At 51.0% G+C, this 7,810-nt stretch overlaps 2 pseudogenes; one reads left to right on the top strand and one right to left on the bottom strand.

Annotated features, from left to right (window-relative positions):
* Window positions 1–4,789: 4,789 nt before the first annotated feature.
* Window positions 4,790–6,539, bottom strand: LOC101664309 (annotated as a pseudogene).
* Window positions 6,540–7,233: 694 nt separating this feature from the next.
* LOC115869965 lies at window positions 7,234–7,580 on the top strand (annotated as a pseudogene).
* Window positions 7,581–7,810: the final 230 nt, after the last annotated feature.

Genomic DNA, 7,810 nt, shown 5'->3' with positions numbered 1-7,810 from the left:
ACGGGACCCACAGCATGCCTGTAAAACCCTTTCTTGACCAGAAGCCCCTCGGCTCTCACTGTCTGCCTTTCTCGTACAGGGAAGTTGAGGTTCCGACACACAAAAGGCGCTGGGAGGGCCCGGCTTTGAAAACAACACACAAGACTATTCAGACCCAGACTCTAAATGGTTAGATGATTTATTCCTGTGAGGCTATGGGAAATCTTGCCCTCCATTTCTTCTTTGTTGATTTGGCTGGGAGGCTCCCGGGGAGACTTCAGAAAATAAAAGTGGGGTTTGTTTGTGGAGGGCCCGGAGGAGGGAGGGTAGGTCCGGCAGCGGGGAGGGGGCACAGACAGAAGGGCGCTCTGAGCAGGTTTTGGCTTTATCCCTTTCACGGCTGGTGTTCTGATTCGAACAGAGTGGGCAGGAAGATGGACTGGGAGTTACTTTTTGTCTTGCTCTCCGTGGTTGTGAAGACGATGTCCAGCGGATGAGACCCTGGTTTGCTCTCCCCGATCGGGAGTAGACAGGAGCATTCCTCAGTCTGAACTCAGGGCCCTCTCATGGAGCAGTGCCAGGGGCTAAACGCAAGAGTTGTCAGGGCCCCGAGACAAGCGCTGGCAGGAAGGTGGGGCCCTGGGCTGGCGCTGGCCCAGTGGAGGAGGACAGAGGCCTTGACTAGGGGCTCTTGGCTTGCTGGGGCCTGGGAAGAAGGCTTGCTGTTAGTTGCCATCAGGTTGGCTTCTGGCTCATGGCGACCCCAATGGGGTCGGATCCACACATACACATACACAAGGAGGCCTCTCAAGTTCAGGGAGAAATCCCATTCTCTTTTAATTCCACTTTCCACACACTGTTAACAGTCCCTTCATACACATGCACCCTCCTACACTGCTGGCGTTCAGAAATAGATCACCAGGCCTTTCTTCCTAGTCTGTCTGAGTTGGAAGCGTTGCTCAAACCTGTTCAACATTCTAGCAGCCTACACGCTTCTCTGGGAATTGAGCCCTGGTGTCCTGCGTGAAAGTGGAGAATTCTCCCATGGAGCCATCGATGCCTTCAAGAAAATCGTGGGCTATGATTATGTGTCTGGCATATTAAAAAGTGAAGAACTATAAGAACAGACCAAACTATTCCATGGTGACGAGAGTCTGAATTGTGGTTTTGTGGGGCTGGAAGCATAGTGATTATGAAGGGCCAGGGTGGGAGAAACGGTATCTATCGGTCACGTTGATGTCTATTTGGATGGTGGTTACACAAGTGTGTGCAGTGGACGCAGGTGGTGCCTGGTGGAGTTTGCCTTCAAGTGCAGCCAGTTCCCCCTGTGGTGAGTGCTGAGGAACAGCTTGGAGGTCCCCGCCAGCTGTCTCTCCCCTCTTTCCTTGCCGCTGAGAGAAATGTTCTCTCTTGCACGTGGTGCAGAGCTCGCCTATGTCGTGCCTCCTTAGACTGAGCACGAAGGAAGCCCACGCCTTTGGACCTATGGGAAGGCGGAGTCCCAGTGGGCACCACTACCCACCACGGAGGGTAGCCCGTAGAGCCTGTGGCCTTCAAAACTGCATTTTGAAACCCTTCTGAGATGCAAAGCCAAACACGAGGGCCTTCGGCTGGGCCTGAGTCCCACAGAATCAGGGTCACGCTTTGCAGACGTAAACCCCTTTTCCTAGACGCTGGCATATCCGTCACCCCCTAGTCCTGGAGAAAGTAATTTCTCATCGTGGAGTAATAGGATAGTTGTGGGAAGTGGGCAGGGTGGGCATTTCTAGGAATCGCAGCACCCCCGTGTCTTTCTCTCTTTTTCAATCCCGTTGGGCCTTCCCGAAGCTTCTCCCGGTGTTTGATCTCGAGTCACTGGAACTTCAGCACCTGCCGGCACAGAGACTGTAGCCTTCTTCCAGGTCTCACCAACCAGAGGAAGGGGTCTGGCTGAACGCCACAACCCTTCTGGAGAGGTGTGTGCACGGTGTGAGTGTGCCTGCGAATGTCAGGGTATGTAATATGTATGTGAGTGTGTGCCTGTGCGTGAAGGATCTGTATATGAATGTGTGCGTATATGGAGATGTGTGTGTGTGTGTGAAATTTGATGCATGGGTGTGTGATGGTGAATGTGTGTGTGCGCCTGTGTGTTTGTATGAAAGGGAATATGTCCCTCAGTCCCGCCCTTGTCCCCACCAGGAGAAATCTGTCACTCCCGGGAACTGGCTCCTGTCCAGTCAGGATGGATGGGAGAGGACAGACACCAGGGGCAGGGGAAGCTCTTCAGCAGCCAATGTTGGCTCCGCGGGCAGGTCTCTGTGCACGTGCGTCAGGATTTCATCGGTCCTGGACAGGAGTCTTGCCCTAGCTGTCCACCGCACCCCACTTCTGGTGATCAACGACTCTCCTTCCCTGTGCACCTCTGTGTCTCTCAGGCGCCTGCGGGCCACCCGGCAGGGTTCTCCTGGAATCCCAAGCCTGCTGGGCTGAGGGAGTTGTCTCAGATTCAGGAAAATCAGCCCCTGCTGGCACCAGACGCTGCCCAGTAAGGGAGATGGTCCTCACCATAATGAAACAACAGAGCCGGAAGAAGTGACGCCGCCTCTCCTAGACCTCACCGGAAATTCCTCTTCCCACCCTCACCTTGCTCCAGATACAAGCTCCGCTGCCTCGCTTCTCCCAGAGCAAACGTTGGCTTATGTTTCCCCTCCGAAGTCATGTTTGTAAACTTCCGTGTCTCACTCCGAGGCCAGCAGACCAGGGTTTGCCAGACGGTTCTTTGCAAACCCTCTCTGCAGACAGGGATGAGGGCAGCGGCATCGCGGAGGCTGGCCAGGGTGGGCTGCAGGCCAGCCGGGAGGTGACTGAAGGGCCAGTGATCCCGGGCCTGGGTACAGCCAGCGAGCGAGGTTTGGGCTTCTCTCCTTCTTAACGATGAACGTGATCCCAATGATGGCAACAGAAACCATTGGCATCTAGTCAATTCCTGTGAGAGCAAGACGGGCGTTCTGCTCCCGGAACGAGTTACGGTCCTGGAAACCCACAGGGGCACTTCTCCCCTGGCCTGTATGGTAGTAGCTCAAGTCAGGGCGGTGGTTGGCTGCGTTTAGTCCCTTCCTGCCCGTAGTGACCATCTAGGAAGGACAGAGTGGAGCTGTCTCCTGGGGGCTCCCAAGGCGGTACATCTTTATGGCAGCAGACTGCCTCCCCTTTGGCGGGTTCCACCGCAGGCCTTCAGGTTAAGCGGTGAGCCTCCGGGCCACCAGGGCTCCGGGCGGTGAGGCAGCAGTGGTAATGACACGGGGCTGGGAGGCCTGGCGCTAGGACCTGGACTGTGTCTTTTTTTTTTTTTTTAAATAGCATGTTGGTTTATTTTATGTGGCTGTTATATTTTATTTTCCAAGTCACACTGATTAAAAATATTTACACCCCTACTTTTAAGTCCACAGTTTAGCACTCTTGTTTGTATGGCTTTAAAAGTCATAGCATATTAAGGACTCGGGGGTGGGTGGGTGGGGGGTTTCCATGCAAAACAAAGCCTGACATATTATATACCTGTTTTTCTTTGCACTTTATTTTAAATACATTAATTTCTCAAACGATGCTCATTTTTTTCCATCGGGTGATAAAATACCAGTGCAAACTTTTCATTAAAGTAAAGTTTATCACAGATGTAAGTAAATCTTCTCAATTGAAATGGCACTTTGCTGCTGTTGAATTAAATGCCTCAGCCAAGAGCCCGCACATGGGGAATCCTGGATAGATAAACCCCTCAAGGTCAGCAATGAGAGTAGAGATACCAGGAGGATTAGGGGAGGGTTGGAGGAGAAAGGAGGAATCGATCACAAGGTTCAACCTATAACCCCCTCCCAGGGGGACAAATAATGGAAAAGTGGGTGAGGGGCAACAGAGGACGATGTAAGATATGGACAATAATCTATAACTTATCAAGGGTTCATGAGGGAGGGAGGGAGGGCGGGGGAAGAAATGGGGAGCTGATATCAGGGGCTCAAGTGGGAAGAGAATGGTTTGAAAATGATGAGGTGGCATATGTGCAAATGTGTTTGATACACTGGAGGAATGTATGGATTTTGATAAGAGATGTAAGAGCCCCCAGTAAAAGTATTTAAAATTTTAAAAAAAGAAAAGAATGGGTGGCTCACATTTATAAGCAAAAATATAAAATCCTATAGCATCATCCATATCACTCCTTACCACACCAGCTTTGAAAGAACCCGAGACCCTTTTGAGAAAGTTAGTTGGTTTTGAAAAGGCACATGGGTGTGGTTTTTCTATTTTCACATTCTAGAAATTTCTGTTCCTGTTGCAGAGACGGCATCTGCCACTATTAAGGTCGACAAGAATGCTACTTAAACTCAAGGAAGCCAGGAGCCAATATGGAACTGCACGGTCACCATGCAGCCTGGGGGTTCCTCCATAGTCAATTTCTACCATGCATCAGAGCACATAAGCCTGTATTCTAATGATTCACCTTTGATTTTACAGTCGGGGGGAACTTGAGGAGGAACATGATCGAGAAGAAAAGGGAGAAACTCTTACCACAATGACAATAGAGCCATTCGTACCCAACGGTAGAATAAGAGCATACCTCATCTAAGTTTCTAGAAATATACAGCTCAATGTTTCCTGTTCACTTATGGGGGCGTTCTCTCCTCTGGAGCATTAGTGGGGGGAAACCAGTGTGGTTCGATAGAAACAGCACAAGAAATGGTTTACTTTGGTCCACTTGTCTGTCAGGAAGGACAGCCCCACTGCGCATAATCAGTCAAAAAAACCCACCATGTAAATTAAAATATATTCATTTGTTATTTCATTCTAAAACTGGCATAGCTATTCTGTCCCCCCTGCCTTTTCTCTGCTGGTTCGGTTTTAAAGCCCTCGGCATCTTCCTGATCTTCCCTCCTCAGCAGTATCCGCTTGGCGAGGCTTTCTCTCCTCCTCGTTCATGATTTCCGGGGTCACTTGATCCAAACCTGCTTCTAGAAGCTCAGTCTGTACTTCCCCTGGCGTCTGGTTTCCTCGCTCACCATGCAGCTCCTCAGCATGTACTTCGTACCTTCTTCAGTTTGAATTCGACCCACTTCTGGATCACTCGCTTGGACCTGCTCTGGAAGCCCACTGTGAGGTGTGTGAATCGTGCATTTGGCTGTGCTGGAGCAGGTCTGGATGGGCCTGTTCCACAGTTGCTTGTGCTGAATCCACTTGGGCCTGAAGCCATGGTAGCACATGTAACTTCCCAACATGCTCTGTAATTGTCACGGATGTTACAGGTTCAGCTTGCAAGCGTGCTTCTACTGAAAGAATTTCTGCGGTTATTAGACGTTCTGAAATACTGTGAGCATCCCTGAGATGCCTCCTCAATTCATGTCCTTGCATAAACCACAAGTCGCATAGAGTACAATGGTGGGTTATCTCCAGTGTGAATCACTAAGTGATCTGTAAACTGGTCCCAGCTGTCAAACACACTGTCACAGGCCTGACGTTCAAAAGCTTCGTTCTTCCTCTCTGCCCCCACTCCAGTTTGGCATGCTGTCAGGTGACATTTGAGCGGCCTATTTCTAGCAAGTCGTTCATGACAATTTGGACATTCAAAGGGTTTTTCACCTGTATGTTTTCAAAGATGCTCTTTAAAGTGTCCGAAGTGGTCAAACTGTTTCTCACAGTACTGACAAATACGAGTCCCCCCACCCCCAGCCCCTGTTCTTTGCTTCTTACTGACGCCACCTTCTGCCAGGTGGTGACAATCGAGGTGCTGTTTCCGTGCGCTGTCCTGCAGATGCCGTCTATTGCAAATTTGACACCTGACACTCAGTGGAGGGTGATTTCATTTGCTCTACCTGTTTGATTGTGGGTCAGATGCCCACCCACCTTCTTGAAGATACCCTTTTCGATCACCCTGACGATACCTGCTGGTACTATCTGCCAACAGAGCTAATGCGGAATCGTCAGAGCAGCGTGCGCTCTGAGTGTGCCTGATAGATTCCTTAGCCACAGCCCCTTCCTCCAACGTTTCCACGCCGTCACCGTCCACTTCCACGGTGTCTGCGGCGAGCTCCCCCGCAATTGCAACCGGTTCTGAATCTGCGGAGGGCGGGGCTGCCGCGATCACGTTGCACATCCCTGCAGTCTCCCTCTGCTTTGCCTCACCGTTTCCGTGCGTTGCCCGCGAGTGGAGCTGCATTTTTCTGGTCCTGACTTCTAGGGCTTTGATAGCTTCTCGCATATGTAGAAACCCTGCTGCTTCCAGACATCATTGACGTCTACGACTCTGTGGGTCACTAACTAGCTGGATAGGTGAACTCAATTAAATGACGAAAGGCCATTTGACTGACACCTTCAATTTCCACCGAAGGTTCCTGAGGAAATTCCTGAAAGAATTTGTAGGAGGCCTTACTGCAAGCAGCCCAAACAGCCTGGTGGGCCTTACAGTGATGCGGTCGACAATCCGGGTGATGTCAGTAAACCGGCCCTGCTCTCGCTGTCCATTCAATCGGTCCACGATCACTTCGTGATGTCCAGGGGACTCCTGAAAGGCCTTCCATCGTCTCTTCAGCCTCCATGGCCACGGGTTGCTCTACAAAAGAGGTGCATGACAATGTACACCCATGAACTCAGGCCGAGGCACACCAACCCCCGCACCCCTAGCATAAAACAACAACAGCAACAACAACCCCCAGCAGCGTGAAAAGGAGTGGGGAGGTTAAGGCAATTGGCCAGAAGGGGAGGGAAGAAAGGCGGGCCAGGGCGGCGCAGCGGCCGGAGCCGCGTGGGACTCTGAGCCTGGCTGGAGTGAAGTGGGTGTAGCGCCGGATACTTGGGGTGCCAGGGCACGCCATTCGGCCAGGGAGGGGACCTGACAGCCAAGGCCGCCCACTAACGGCCTACCAAGCTCTCCTGCCTGTTCCGGGATCCCGCTGCCAGGGGACGCAGTCCCCACAAGGACTCCCAGGGTTGCCTCTTCCAACCCCCACTCCCTCATCTCCCCCACATCCTACCCCTGATATGTGTCTTATTTGGACTCTTTCAACACCCCTCTGAGCGGACTCTTAAAAAACAACTTTTTCATTTAACATTTTTGCATTTTATACACTTAATTATTTCTAATTAATAATTGCATTTTAAATGTCACTCTTATAACATTCCAACCATTACAGATAGAGTTGAAGTCTCCCTAACTTCCCACTGTAATGTCATAATGTTTTTTACCCTTTAAAAAATGGGCTCTTTCGGGGACGCTGTGTGGAGGCATTCAGAATGGTTCAGCGTCTGACCTATTGGCGCAGGCCGCCCTACAATACTGCCTCTAACAAAGCTAGGCTGTCCCGAACCCCTGGTGACAGAATTGTTTACCTTTATACAAAGAAGGTTGGGAAATCGCCCAAAATCCCCATTCGGCCCAGGCCGACTTCGAGGGGTCCATGCTGTGAGACCCAGAGTTCTCATGAGGTTGTCCCAAACAAAAACACGCCCGCAGGGCTTGTGGTGGGTCCACGTGTGCTAAATGTGTCCGGGACAGGATGGAGCGTGCTTTCTCTAGTGAGGAGCAGAACATGGTTGTGACAGTGTTGGAGGCACAAGCACAGCGCCAGAAAGCTGCATAAATACAAGTGAAGCTTGTTTGAATTAGAAAAGAAAGGCTATATTTTAGCACAGTTTTAGGTTTGCATAAAGGTTGTGTGGTGTCAAAGGCATCTATCTCCCTTGTTTCCTTACAGACCCGGGTGACTCAGCAGGTCCCGGACCTCCTCAGGAGGGGTCACTTTCCTGGTCAAAGTGGATGGCCGAGACAGCAGAAATTTTGTCCCTTCTTGCAAACCCAAGATCAAATCTT

This window comes from Echinops telfairi, unplaced genomic scaffold (assembly GCF_000313985.2).
Source record: "Echinops telfairi isolate 266 unplaced genomic scaffold, ASM31398v2 ScPeMD7_70;HRSCAF=299, whole genome shotgun sequence".
NCBI classification, from domain to species: Eukaryota; Metazoa; Chordata; class Mammalia; order Afrosoricida; family Tenrecidae; genus Echinops; species Echinops telfairi.
The sequence above is the reverse complement of the archived record's forward strand: the minus strand, read 5'-3'. Positions and strand labels throughout refer to the sequence as shown.